This window comes from Rhinolophus sinicus, chromosome 14, assembly GCF_057876585.1.
Source record: "Rhinolophus sinicus isolate RSI-liver-muscle chromosome 14, RSI-T2T, whole genome shotgun sequence".
NCBI lineage: Eukaryota > Metazoa > Chordata > Mammalia > Chiroptera > Rhinolophidae > Rhinolophus > Rhinolophus sinicus.
In genome coordinates, this window is record NC_142514.1 from 157,500,862 (window position 1) to 157,516,849 (window position 15,988).

Sequence of the window (15,988 nt, forward strand, 5' to 3'; positions counted from 1 at the left end):
TAATAGGTGTCATTCCCATGGTGACTTCTAACTCTCTCAAACTAGTGAAGTTATAGAAATACAAATTAAAGGAAGAGAACCTCAACCACAATGTGATCAGGGGTTTAAACTAAGCACCACTATGTCAAATTTTCCTTCCTGCCAAGGCTTTTCCACATTTTCCTTATGTAAACACAGAAAAACAGATATATATATATATGCAATATATTATATGTAATATAATACATTATATATAATTTCCACAGTCTGGGCATCAGTTTATTCATTTATAAAGTAATTAATTAGACTGATCAGTGAATTGCCAACATTTATTTTCAGAAGACACCTTTATAAAAATTAATGCATATACAGAATTTCCATGTGAAATATACACAAAAGTAGTTTTCTTTGAATCATATGTGAAAGTAATGAGGCTTGATTTGTGCCATTAAAGAAACAGGAACAGTAGTCAAAAATTTAATACAGATAAAGTACCATGTTCCAATAATTTCACAGGCAAATTTTTCTGTAAGTTCAGTGAATAGAAAACCCTGTATTACCTTCAAGATGATATGAAAAGAGAAAAGGATCCCAAACATTTTATCAAACTTACAAAATCTTTATATCAACTTGCCCCCAGAGAGGAATGCAAGAAAGTAAAATTATGGATAATAGTATTTTGATGATAAATGCAAAAATCCTAAATAAAGTGCTATCAAACAGAATTTTATGGCATTATGCACACAAGCACACATTATCTAAAGATCATAAACTTTGATAAATAAAGTGTTGGTGTATGTTAAAGATTTAGGGAAACAGGTATTCTCAGTAATGGTGTGTGTATAAATTAGTAAGTAACTAAGTAGGAGAATTTGTCATTATGTATTGCTGTTTCAAATGCACAGTGCACAGATCTCCTAAACACTCCTATCTTATAAATGTCACTATATATGTGATCTCATATAAATAAGGATAATTACTGCGATGTTATTGTAGTAGCAAAAAATTGGAAACCATTTAATATCATTCAGTAGCAGAGTTGTCAAGTTAATTATGAAACATATGCCTAATGGAATTTTATACAAGAGCTACGGATATCCATTCAGCTGTGCCATTTGGTACCTGCATAATGTACCCTCTCACCTGAGTTAAGAACTGAAGACTCCGACATGAAAAATCATTCAAGCACAATTAATATTAGTTAATTAACATGATTAATGTTAATATTTTGTTATAATTTTAATAAGGCTGAGACTGAGGCTAGATTTATTTGGAGCACAAATCTTTCTCCTGTGCTTTTTTAAATTATTTTTTAAAATTTTTCTTTTTTATTTTAAAACTTTTTACTTAATTAAAAAGCATTTTATTTTCACTTTGAAAAGCAAATGCAGTCAAATGTCCACAAATAACCCTGCTTAAAGAATAAGATTCCCTGAGGCTCTTGTTTAGAAGAACATACTGGCCCCCTTATATTGATTACCTCTGTAAATAAAACAGACAGTCTTCGGCACAAGAGTGGATTAATCACAGAAACCTTTCAACTGCCCGGCTTTGTGTTGTTAAGAAAATGTACTAAATTGAAATTGTTCAGTTAGAATTGATCTCTCCCAGCTCTTTACCTGTATGATAGTGGTGTCTTGTATTCATGTTTTTATGTAGAAGTATGAGCGCCCTGATGGAACGTGCTTTTTCTTATCATTTTTTAAATCTCCCATATGGCCCTAATGAATAGTAAAAAAGTAAAGATTTATATATAGAGACATAGATATCAGTATCTACCTATATCGCTATCTAAATATGTATATCTAGATAGATATGTCTGTCTGTCTATCTATCGTTATCTGTGTGTATAACTAAATTGATTTTTAATGTTCAAAAGAAAAATAGTATCTTGGGGGTACAGATTTACTGTGACCATTTTGTCTTATTTCTGACTGTACAGCAGAAGTCTTCTCTAGTACTTGTAGTTATGTAATAAATTGAGACAAATTGCCATTTCTTTTTGTGCATCTATGATGTTATAGGGCCTGCTGAGAGCTCGATATACATTATGTTAATTAATCCTCGTGACAGTGGTATGAGATAGGTCTTATTATCTTTAGTTTATAGTGAATGAGATAGAAGCTCAAATTCATATGGCTAATAAGAATTACTGCTGGGATTCAAACCAATTCTTTATGATTAAAAACTTCAGCCAGCACACCTGAAAAAGAGATTTATGTAGTGTAATTATATTTACTTTAAATTGGCTGAGATAAAATAAATACAAATAAAATAAAGTACTTTTGCTAAGGCAGGTAGGCACTAGCTTCCCAGGTTATGAACCACTGTACATTTTTCATTTAAATATTGTAAGTTTAATGAATTGCTGTGTTCTAGACTTTCAAAGCTTGTCTTCTTGCTATATCTGGAGGCTTCAATATCAATCACAAACACCTTAGATAAAGACAAAAACTCTTCTACGTTCTCAAGTTGATCAAGTTCTTTGTTCCTACACTGCTGTCCTTACTAAGTTCATTCTCAATATCATTAGCAATCAGTTGCTATGAGGTTAAAGATGGAAGTCTAATTATGAAGACTGTAAGTGTGCATGCATTTACCCAATTACATATCCAGCACAGAGTATATATATTTACATCTATTTGCTCCAAAAAAAAATCTGTTTAGATGTTTTATGGATGAGCATCAAGTAAAGTATTGGATTGTTCTGACATATGAGTAATAAGTATTATAGTTTCATTTTTATTATTTGGAAGACTGCGGTGAAGCTAGAAGTTTTTTAAAAGGGCTGATAAGGCAAATGTATCATTCAAAGGTGACAATGTTAAATAATTATTTATTAATTATTATAAAAAATAACTTTAAGTGAACTATTTAGCAAAAAAATATACGTAGTATATAATTTATAATTTTATATATTTGTATAAGTGTGTGTGTGTAACTGAAATGATTGAGACTATAGATATATATTTTAACAAAACTGCAGTGTAGAAAGGTTTGGAGGTTAATCTCATTTATCTTTTTTTAGATATGACTCCTGTTTTAAACATTTATTAGAACTAATAAAAATAAACTTCCAGTTACAATGGTGATTAATCTATCCTCTAAGATAACTTTTTCTTTTTGGGCCTTTTTGATTTTGGATTTTCAATTTTTAATCAACATTTGGAAACGTGAAAATTCAAGGAAAGAAAGTAACCAAGCTAACAGAGTTACAGCAGGACACTTGTAAAATAGGCAGAACCCATAGTGCCCAAGTTTTTCCAAATGTGTTCCTAGTGCAATCATCTATTTAATTGTTATGTGCTTTTCCAGAAGTATCCATTTCTAACAAAATAAAAATTGTAATGCTTGCGAGAATGAAACTGAGCACTTAGGAAGAAAATTTCCTTTCAAATCTCATTTAGATATTATGCTCTCTTTCATCATATTGACTTCCAACGGTTCCGATTTTAAAGTTTTATAATTAAGACTGAGATTATTTGTTATGGGAATGTCTCAATTTTAATAAAATTTCAAGGTACAATATATTAAAATAATTTTACTAATGGTGCTTACACACTTTCAAAACAAGTACGGTTTTAAAACCAACTCTTTTTCCACTGATGAAGGCTTTTGGATATATCTCCTCCAATATTCACAATAATGCTGCAAGGAAAACAATTTAATTAATCTATTCATCCAATAAGAATCAGCTCCATCTCTATGCATTTATGAAATGTGTTAAACAGTTAGTTGCCTACTCACCTACTCTTTTTTATTTTACAGAAAACATAATAGTAGACAAGACTTATTCTGACTGTACATTCTGGGATTGGGCCCAAATGGGCCTATCCAATTAAGCAGGTGTTATTTATCTTGCCACTGCTAGTGTTTCAAGGATGCTGTAACCACTTAGACCTATGTAAACCAGTGCATGACGATCACCAGTCACAATGACTGGCTCAGGAGTGGCCACTTAGGTTCACCAACCAGGTGAAGCCTGGGATTTCTGTTCAATGGATATAAAAGGGGATCTCACAGTCCTTCAGGATATGAACAATGAAGCATGTAGTTCAGAAGCTGAAAGCAACCATTAGGGAACCAACAGAAGAACAAACCTTAGTATAATTTGGCCCTGATGACGGCAGAGCAGAAAGAGATAAACTGGGTCATTACTTACAGTATATGTGAGATGCTGAATCTAACTGATTCTGAAGTCCACCTTCTCTGTGCATGTGCCAATTTCTATTGTTACTTTCTACAGCTAATTGTATGTTATTGTATCTCAGCATAGAAAAGTAAAGTTATTCTTGTTTACAAAGGCACTGTGTAAATTACAATCACAAAGTTTTTATTTTATGAAGATGGGGTGATTGATGGTATGTAATTGACTTTATGTAAAGTGTATCTTTTATTGATTTTCCTTTTGACTGTAATACAAGATTTGATAAATAGCAGCCTTTTTCAAATGAGGTTGTTGAAAATGGTGATGAAATTCCCAAATGCTCTTTCTGCCCTGATTAAGGAGCAGAGATATGCAGGAGACCAGCTTCCTGCCAATCACTCTCCCTAAGCTTGGCTGAATGCAACCTCTTCTCAAGATGTTTACCAGCCTGAAAATTACCATCCACAGCTCAGGTCAGTTTTTTGGGTTCATGATAAAATCATTGATTGAGGCTGGTCAAATGCGCACTTATTCCTATTTAGAATAAAAGCCAGGAATGAGCCATGGTGGGCTGGACAAAATGATCAAGTGAAGTAGACAGTTAAGGCCATAATTCACCTTACAAAAAGATGAAAGGGAACCAATATAAAGTCAGACGATGACTCTGTGCTGTTCCCTAGAAACATTAATACCAAGGAAGAGAGGGTGGCTTGGGAGGGAGGGGAACATGACTGTTTCATAGTCATCATGTCTGACTCAAAATATCAGGAGGAATTAGAATTTTGAAAATTCAGCTGCCTCTGGCTTTCAAGAATCAAGTCAACAAAGGGATGCCGAATCTAAGTGTCGCGTCCAGTGCAGCACGGGCAGTGAGGGTGCGAGACGGGGCGGCTTGGGTTAAGTTTTTAAGGTTGTTTCTTTTAAATTCCTTCGTTACCCTGGTTAAATTCTCCAAGTCCATAAACTACCTCCTTACCCCAGGTAGCTGCCGCGGCGGATTCTTGGAGTCCCTCAGCCACGTCTGCAGATCCTAAGACTAAGTCTTTCTTCCCTTCTCGAGCAGCCCCACGTTGGGCACCAGATGTCTCGTCCAGCGCAACACGGGCAGTGAGGATGCGAGAAGGGGCGGCTTTGGGTTAAGTTTTTAAGAAAGAAACAAACAGAGACTTAATGTAGTTTAAATCTCAGAAGACCAGGGGGCCTCCAGTCTTGAAAGACTGGAGCCTAGAATGAAGCCAACTGGGGGTTTTTATTGGTAAGTACACAAGGGAATGTTATTGTTGTTGACACGGTCTGTGAGACTCGTTTATCACATTTTAGAAATAACCCGAACAAATTATGTTGATCTTCAAACAGCCGAAGCAGAAGGTCCTTGATGAGAGGTATGTGACTCATTTGAGGGACATATATCACATGTCAAAATTGTTTCACAGAGCTGAGCGGAGAGCTTAATCTTATCACTCTCAAGACTTTTCTCCCAATTAGGTGAGAGGGGAAAGCCAGAGTCACCCTCGGCTTTTCCCAGGCAGGGGCAAGGGGAGACAAGGCCCCTTCCCAAATCTTTCTAAGGCAGCTCATCTTTTTTTGGGGGTCCCTGCTTGGTTCCGTCTGGCTTGAGTTGTCCCCTCTGTGGGGATCTTACTCGTCTTTGGCTACAAACCATCTTTTGGAGACCAGACAGAGAGACATGAGATGTAAAACATTGAGATAAGCAAAGCTCCAAAAAGGCACGGTCTCACAGACTTTTCTTTCCTCAAGGAAAGACATGGGGGCGGGGGTGGGGGGGTGGGGGGGTTGGCAATCGGCTAGGCTGTTGTGTGACAACATCTAAGTATTTTGGGGAATGACTTTTAATATGTGGTATTGTATTTCCAGTATCTGATTTCCATGTCACAGTCAGTCTCTTCCTCCCTCCCTCCCTTCTTACCTTCCTTCTCTCTCTCTCTCTCTCTCTCTCTCTCTCTCTCTCTCTCTCTCTCTCTTCCCCTCCCACTCCCCACCTTTCTATCTATCTCATTCCTAATCCTCTCTCTCTGGCTTTCTCTTCTTTTTGTTTTTTCCCTCAAGTTTTCTATCTGAATTAGGCATTTCCTTTCACCCGTTTATGTAGTTGTGGTAGCACTGTATCATTCAAGAGTTGAGGTGACCAAATAAATAAAGAGGGACAGTGTTATATATCCAGGGTAACCTGTAAAGTTTATAGTTTCCTCTGTGAGAATGCATACTGAACATTCCTGAGGGAGTGGTTGTTTGCCTCACTAAGAATAATTGACTAAAGATTTTGATGCATCTTGAAATGCAAATGTGCTGGATAATGTAAATTTCTAACAATTAAATTTATTTGCAGCTTAGTGTGCAGAGCATACTGAGAAAAATTCCTTTGGAGCCACTTCTATCCCAAAGTTATCTCCAAAGAAGATAAACCCTTTAGGTCTAAATTTTGATGGAAGGTAAAAATCAGGAGTCTACATTGTATTCTGTCTGTTCTACTCATGGAGGTTCAGTGGCTTCTCGTTTTGTACAGATAGAACTTGCGTCCTTCTGCCCACACCATACAGTCTCCAGACACTACTAAAGCAATTGTTAAAAATTAGTTGGTGATGTTATGAAACATAGTTTGTGTTATTTAACTATTGGAACCCATATAATTTTTGGTAAACTCAACATTTTTCTTCAAAATTCTGTAAGATAACACTACAGTTTTAAGATGGGATGTTGCCATTCTATTTCTTGACATTTTTCCTAGAGTTACAACAATTATATGGTTTGAATTTCTATTATCACCCTACCTTGTATATTCTGTCCTTTTGTTCCTATTCATCTTGAATGTATCCTAGAAATTCTATAATTGGGCTTTCAAAACATCTCTCTCAAACTTCCTGTTATACTAGGAAACACTTGCAACTATTTTATTAGCTTACATCCTCATTTGGGAACTGAGATATAGCGATTTCAGTTTATGTTGTTTCATTCTATTTGCTTCTACAACAGTTGCACAAGAGAGCCTTCATTCAGTAAAATTTGGTTTATTTGAAAATAAATCAATTAAAAGTGGTTTATCTTACGGGAGTCAATTGGCAACTCATACCACATTTGCTTCATACTCAGACTGATAACACTTTCGTCTTCATCACCTGGCTCTTATGACATTAACAACCATAACTACTCTTGTACTAGATGTCCAAACATTGCCATTTTAGAAATGGACCGATTTCAATTGTCATGCCATTGTCATATCCCTCTAATTTACATACAAATGAGCTGAAGATTCAGCATTTTCCCCAATACTTTTATCTTTGAATCCCTGTAAGGAATTTATTTACTTCTCAGTTACTTTAAGGTCCTTAAACATTTCTTCAGGCGAAATGTTTTTTTTCCCTTAAACTAGAAGGAAAGGCCTCCAGAAGGAGCATCTCTCTGAGCTGATGCTCTCTCACTAACCTTAGAAAGAATTCCAGTAACCAATGGAAGCCACTTACGGTAGATTACATCATTGGTCTCTCTTCTTCACCCCTCCCAGAATTCATACACTTTGCAATTGTCAGAACAAAAATTGCGCCAGATGATGTTAAGCAATCTAGGACTTTTAAAAAGACAATTCTGATAGAGGACACAGATCAGAACTCAGTCTAAGCTCAACTCCACTGAAATAAAAGGCTGGAGAATTTTTAAAAGCAGGGGTGGGAAGGATCACAGGCCATGAGAGGAGGTCTTTTTACAACTTGGAGCAAGACCTCCCTCTTCCATATTGCAGTTAGAGGCACTATATTCCTTGATTCTTATATTTTAAAAAATATTTTTACTAAACTATAGTTAACATACAGTATTATATTAGTTTCAGGGGTACATGGTAGTTATTCAACATTTATGTACCTAAAGAAGTGATCGCCATGATAAATCAAGCAACATCTGACACTGTACCATGCTATCACAATATTATTAACTATATTCCCCATGTTGTACATTACATCCCTGTGACTTATTTTTTTTTATTTGAATCTCTTATTCTGCTTCACATTTTCCCCCTTTTTAAATTTTTCAATTAGTTGACATTTAATAATATTTTATATTAATTTCAGGTATACAGCATAGTGTTAGACATTTATATAATTTAAGAAGTGATTTCCCCTGACTAGTCTAGTACCCACCTGGCACTATACATACTTATTACCATATTATTGACTACACGTATATTCCCTATGCTTTATGTCACATTCCTATTGCAATTTTATAACTACCAATTTGTACTTCTTAATGCCTTCACTTTTTCAACCTGCACCCAACCCTCCTCCGATCTATCACTCCAATAGATCTAGTATCCATCTGACACTATGCATAGTTATTACAATATTGTTGACTATATTCCTTATTCTATACCCTGCATCCCAGCCCCATGACTACTGTGTAAAGACCAATTTGTACTTAATCCCTTCCCTTTTTTCATCCATTCCGAACCCTCCTCCCATCTGGCAACCATCAAAGTATTCTTGGTATCTATGAGTGTGTTTCTCTTTTGTTTGTTTGTTTATTTGGTTCTTTAGATTCCACATATATGTAAAATCACATTGCATGTGTCTTTCTCTGTCTGACGTACTTCACTCAACACGTGACCCTCGAGGCCCATCCATGCCACTGCAGATGGTGAGAACCCACTCCCTTTCATGGCCTAGCAATATTCCATTGTATATATGTACCACTACTCTTTATCCATTCTTTCATCAATGGACACTCAGGCTGCCTCCACACCTGGGCCATTGTAAACAATGTTGTAATGAACATATGGATAAGCACATCCCCTCAAAGTAGCGTTTTGGGTTTCTTCGGATAAATACTCAGAAGTAGGATTATTGGATCCTCCTTTGCCCCTTATTACAGCCTTTTTTTGAAGTCAATTTTGTCTGGTGTAAGTATCACTAACCCAGCTGTTTTCTTTTTTTTTTTTTTTTTTTTTTCATGAAATGTCTTTTTCCCATCCCTTTACTTTCAGTCTGAGTGTGTCTTTTGATCTGATGTGAATCTCTTCTGGGCGGCATATGTAAGGATCTTGTTTTCTTATCCATTGAGCCACTCTATCTTTTGATTGGAGCATTTAACCCGTTTACATTTAAACTAACTGTGGATAGATATGTAGTTATTGCCATTTTACTTTTCATTTTATTTATTTGTTTGTTTGTTTGTTTGTTTGTTTTGGTCTTACAGAAGTCCCTCTAACATTCTTTGTAATACTGGTTTGGTGGGGAGGAACTGTTTCTTTTCTGGAAAGCTTTTATCTGTCCTAGGATTCTAAATGATAGCTTTGCTGGGTAGAGTAATCTTCGTTGTAGGTCTTTGCTTTTCATCACTTTGAATATTTTGTGGCAGTCCCTTCTGGCCTGCAAAGTTTCTGTTCATAAATCAGCTGGCAGTTTTTCGGGAGTTCCCTTCTAGGTGACTAACTGTTTTTCTCTTGCTGCTTTTAAGTTTCTCTCTTTGTCTTTAACCTTTGGCATTTTCATTAATGATGTATCTTGGTGTTGGCCTCTTTGGTTTCATCTTGTTTGGGACTCTCTGTGCTTCCTGGATTTGTATATCTGTTTCCTTCACCAGGTGATGGAAGTTTTCAGTCATTATTTCATCAAATAGGTTTTCAAATCCTTGCTGTTTCTGTTCTTCTGGTACCTGTACAATGCAAATGTTGACAGATTTGATGTTGTCCCAAAGGTTCCTTGTACTCTCTTCATTTCACAGTGGGAGGTAATCTGAGGTTTTTTTTCTTTAGAGAGTTGTTTTCAAACTGAGGGTCATGATGTATTGTGGAAAATGAAATAAACTTAAATATACACAGGTAAACATTTATATTCACGTAAAGAAACACATATATGAAACTGGGTCATGATATACAATTATATCTTACTGTGGGCCATGGTCAAAGTCACTGGGTCATTTGATAGTAATATGCAGTCCACTTTAGAATAGCATGTAGCATTATCATACTATTGCCTGATTTGAAGAGGAATAAGGGAACAGAAGGGGAGTGAGCTTCTTAGAAAAATAGAGTGTGGAGAACAAATTTGGTTAATACATCCAGTATTGCAAAGGGGAGAATACACTGGACAAACAAGAAAACAAAATCCATGAACGTTCTCTAGGGTACTATTCTTTGTGACAATCTAGGAAGAGTGGACTAGTGCTTTTTCACTTTGGGGAAATATTACCATTCATCCATTATGAGTCTGGGTCTACCAAAAAATCTTCTGAATAAAAACCTGCCTATTCAAGTATCTTCCTCCTGAAAAGGGGTATCCTGGATTAGAGACTGTGACATTCCCATAATTGGAGAGACATATTTCACATTACAAATATAAAAATGTGGAGTCCAAGTTTATCTGTGTCCCTCTTCTGCAATTAGTTTGTGAGTCAGCTACCAGGAGCTAAAAGGTCTCTGGGGGAATAATAAGAACATCCTGTCCTCTAGGTGTGAGAGACTCTTTCAGGTTTTATTTCACAGTGATCAGCAGCTTCTCTTTTTAAGACTGGCATTTCCTCTTCCTCAGCTGAGGTAACTGACTGCTGGGTTGTAGCTAAATGCTACAAGACAAGCTACAGGGCACAAGTTTAGACATGTGCTTAGGAAGCAGATAATAGGATCAGGGAAAAGCCTGCCTTCATACAGACATATATTTCAGCAAAAATCGTAAGCTAACAAGTGAGAGGCATAGTAATACACGACAAACAACTCATAGCCATCGGATATAGCAGCCGTCTGTCAGGCAGGAAAAAAAAAAAATCACCTAATCCTGACGGATGCTCTCAGAAGCATATACTATGATGGTGTTTAACAACAAAGTTTCTGGATTCATATATACATATATATATATTTTGGATTCATATATATATATGTGTGTGTGTGTATATATATATATATATATACACACATATATATATATACACATATATGTGTGTGTGTGTGTGTGTATATATATATATATATATATATATATATATATATATAATGTGTATATTTCTATTCCTTTAGCCAATTTCGATTGTATAGTACAGTGTTATCAACTATAGTCACCATGTTAGATCCTCAGAACTTACTCATCTTACAACTGAAATTTTCTACCCTTTTACCAATTTCTCCCTTTTTCTCCCCACTTCTCAAACCCTGGCAACCACTTTTCTACTCTATTTTTCTAAGTTCAACTCTTTTTTTTTTCACATATAAGTGATTCCATACAGTATTTGTCGTTCTCTGGCTATTTCACTTAGCATAATACCCTAATAGGTTTACCCATGTTGTCAAAAATGGCAGGCTTCCCTTCTTTTGTAAATGTAAATATTATATATATTTATATTTCAGGATATATATATATATATATATATATATATATATATATATATATATCTCCTGAATTTAATCACATCTGCAATCACATCTATGTAGTATTTTCTGTATCTATTCATCCATCAATGGACACTTAGGTTGTTTCCATGCCTTGGGTATTGTGAACAATGCTGCAGTGAACATGGGAGTGCAGATGTCTCTTCAAGATAATGACTTCATTTTCTTTACACATATACTCAGTGGTAGTATTACTGGATTGTATGTTTGTTTCTATTTTTAATCTTTTCAGGAACCTCCATACTGTTTTCCATAGTGGCTGTACCAATTTACTTTCCCACCAGCAGTGTACAAGTGTTCACTTACCAACATTTGTTATCTCTTGTCTTTTTGATAATAGACATTCTAAAAATTGAGAGTTTATATTTCATTTTGGTTTTGATATGCATTTTCCTGATTAGTGATATTGAGCATATTTTTAAGTAACTGTTGGCCACTTGTACGTCTTCTTTGGCAAAATGTGCATTCAAGGTCCTTTGCCTATTTTTTAATTGGGTTATTTGTTTTTTTGCTGTTGAATTATATGAGTTTATAGGACTATTGGAATTATAGGAGTATATTTTGGGTATTAATCCATTCTTGGGGAATAAGTGATTTGCAAATATTTTCTCCCATTCCATAGTGTGCCTTTTCATTTTGTTTGTGGTTTCCTTTGCTATGCAGAAGCTTATTAGTTTGATGTAGTCCCACTTGTTTGTTTTTGCTTTTAGTATCAAAAAACAAACAAAAAATCATTCCCAAGACCAATGTCAAAAAGCTTATTACTACCTATATTTTCTTTTAAGACTTTTACAGTTTCAGGTCTTACGTTCAATTCATTTTTCCATTGTAAGTTGATTTTTGTGTATGGTATAAGATAGGGACCCAGTTTCATTTTTTACATGTAGCTATGTAGTTTCCCCAACATCATTCATTGAGATTATCCTTTCCCCATTGTATATTATTTGCTCTTTTGTTGAAAATCAATGACTGTATATGCATGGGTTTATTTCTGGGATCTCTATTCTGTTCCATTGATCTATGTGTATGTTTTTATACCAATACCATGCTGTTTTGGTTGCTATAATTTTGTAATATACTTTGAAAACAAAGTGTGATGCTTCTAGCTTTTTCTTTCTCAAGATTGCTTTGAGTACTTGGGGACTTTTATGCTTCCATACAAATTTTAGGATTGTTTGTTCTATTTCTGTGAAATATGCCATTAGAATTTTGATACAGATTGCATTCAATCTCTAGCTTTCTTTGGATAGTATGAACATTTTAACAATATTATCTCTACTGATTGACAACCACAGGTTATCTCTATTTATTTTTCTCTTCTTCAATAATTTTTTTAATTAATGTCTTATAATTTTCAACATATAGATCTTTTACCGCTTTGCTTAAATTTATTCCTCAGTATTTTATTCTTTTCGATGTTATTGTAAATGGAAATTTTTCTTAATTTCTCTTTCTGATAGGTTATTGTTGGTGTATGGAAATTGAACTGATTTTTGTATATTGATTTGGTATCCTGCAGCTTTACTCAGTTGGTTTATTGTTCTAAGAATTTTTTTGTGGAGTGCTTAGCGTTTATCTCTATATAATATCATGTCAACCACAAATAAAGAATTGTACGTATTTTATAATTTGGATTACTTTTATTTCTTTTCTTTTTAATTTTTTTTTTTTGCCTAATTGCTTTGGGTAGGACTCCCAGTACTATGTTGAATGAAAGTCTTGTTGTGTTTCTATTCTTAGAGGAAAGCTTTCCATTTTTCATTGTTCAGTATGTTATCTTTGGGATGAGACAATTTTATTGCTTCCTTTCCATTTTGTATGCCATATATATATATATATATATATATATATATATATATATGTGTGTGTGTGTGTGTGTGTGTGTATATATATATACACACACATATTTTGTCATATACATATATACATTTTTTTGGCACTCTGGAATGCCAAAAAATGTATACGTATTTTAAGAAAGGAAAACTGTATTAAAATTGTAATGCTCAATACATACCAATAACAAAAGATGAATCCAAGTTATGTCTGACTTTTGCAATTACAAAAGATGTTCAAAGTGGTTACCATCAGCGTCCAGATGCTTCTGATTACAGCAAACTACTGCTTGAGCAATGTTGACCAAAGAGTCCACTTATATACATTTTTTGGCATCCCCGGTATGTATATATGTATATATATACGTGTGCGTGTATATATATATATATATATATATATATATATATATATATATATATATATGTGTGTGTGTGTGTGTGTGTGTGTGTATATATATATATATATATATATATATATATATATATATATATATTTCTTGTACCTTATTGCAGTGGCTAGACTCCTAGTACTTTGTTGAATAAGAGTGATGGGAATAGACACTCTTTTCTTGTTCTAATTATTAGGCAGAAAACATTGAATCTTTTGCCATTTGATCTCTCTCTCTTTATAAGGACACTTGTGGTTTCATTGGGGTCTCATAATGCAAGGAAGGTAAGGTGAAGTAGTCACAGATTCTGGGATTGAAATATGAATATTTGGAGGATGGTGATTATTCAGCCTACCACAAACTCTATCAGTTTTTGCCTTGTGTGTTTTGAGACTGTTTGTTGTGTATACATTTAAGACTGTTACGTCTTTCTAGTAGATTGATTATTTTATCATTATTTAATGTCTCTGTATCTAATAACTTTCTTTGCCCTGAAGTCCTCTTCATCTGCTATTAACATAGCCATTCCTGCTTTTATTTTTTTTATTCACGTTTGCATGGTCTTTTTCCATCCTTTTATTCCAATTTACTTGTGTGTTATATTTCAAATGAGTTTCTTATGAGTTATATATATAGTTAGGTTGCCTGTGTGTGTGTGTGTGTGTGTGTGAGAGAGAGAGAGAGAGAGAGAGAGACATATCTTCTGCTGTAAGGTTTGGGGGTCAGCAAACAACTGGTGTAGGTTTTCTTCTGTTGTATAGAGGGGCATAAGATGCCCTACCACTGTGTTTTCCAGTCCAGTTTACTTCTATTTATTTATTTATTTATCTATCTATCTATCTATCTATCTATCTATCTATCTATCTATCTATCACATTTCAGAGTTTTTCTTTGAATTATTTTGAGGGCTATAGTTGCACTTAGAGGAAAAACAAAACAAAACACGGAAAAATGGGTCAATATCATCATCTCAGGATCAGAAGTCATAAACTGAATTTTGTCTCAAGGTCTTTGCCAGTTTTAATGAAGCCTATTACTTCATTAAAACAAGCAAGGTAATAAACAAGCAAGATAACAAACAAACACACTACTGGAAACGTCATCTTTTGGATTCAGGCTTAACTGACTGCTTAAATCCTGTGCTTTATTATACAAACTTCATGGAAAATAGGAGGGTTCACAAAAGTCTAAAACACCCTGAAAGTAAGGAAATTATCTTTACGAAACTTTGTCTTATAAGTTCAGAGGTCCCTTACCCTTATTCCCATGTAGACATGGCAGAATGTGTCTTCTTTGATCTTCCTAGTCTTCATTCTTCCTGCTGGATGATATCCCTTACTTTGGGCTTGGAGTGTTTCTTCTACAGTAAGCAATATTCGTGGGTGTAGGCTTTTTAGGCAAATCCTCTTGTCAGTGATGCATATTTCAGACATTGATATTTCCTTTGCTTTTCTTGTCAGAATGCTTGTATTCTATGTTCTTTCCATTCATGGTTTTGCTCGTTGACTGTAGCTCATTTGACTAATTTAATACTAAGTTATTAATAGGCACACATTATGCTTCCTAGAAAATATCTACATTATAACAACTCTTTTTCAGTGTCTCAACTGAATAGTTAATGTAGATATTTAGTACTTTGTAACTGGATAGTGTCGAAATATTTTCTTATTTATAGAACAAGTAGTTGAACTAATTAATATGTAGAGACATTCCAGTATTACGACTCTAATTGATCAGATGTGAATGTGCATAATTCATCATGTCATTCTCCCCTTTTCTATAATTATATACAAAAAACAATTCTCCCAAATATTAAATTATTAATGATTAAAGAAAGGCATACTCATGCTGCATGTGCCAAAGATTTATGAAATGTATGCATCTGGGATATATTTTGGACTCCGCTGCTATATTCATCTGCTAGAAATCAACAGATGTATGGAGTAACAAATAATCCTCGGTGATTTCAAGAATATTTTGTCTATTATTTTGCTTTCTTCCTTCAGATATAACTACATTCCACAGTTTGAATATGCTTTTCCACAGAAATAGCAGGTTGCAACATATGTCTTATGCCACTGGTAATATAGTTTATTGCTAGTATTAAGGTGATACTACTTTAGGCCCTGTGTACTAAAATTTCACGTATGCAGAGGATTCATTTATTGGCATTCAGTTAATAAATACCTTATAGTAATTAAAAATTTAAATGGTAGTCTTATTCTATTAATTTGATTTCACATATTGTTATCTTTGC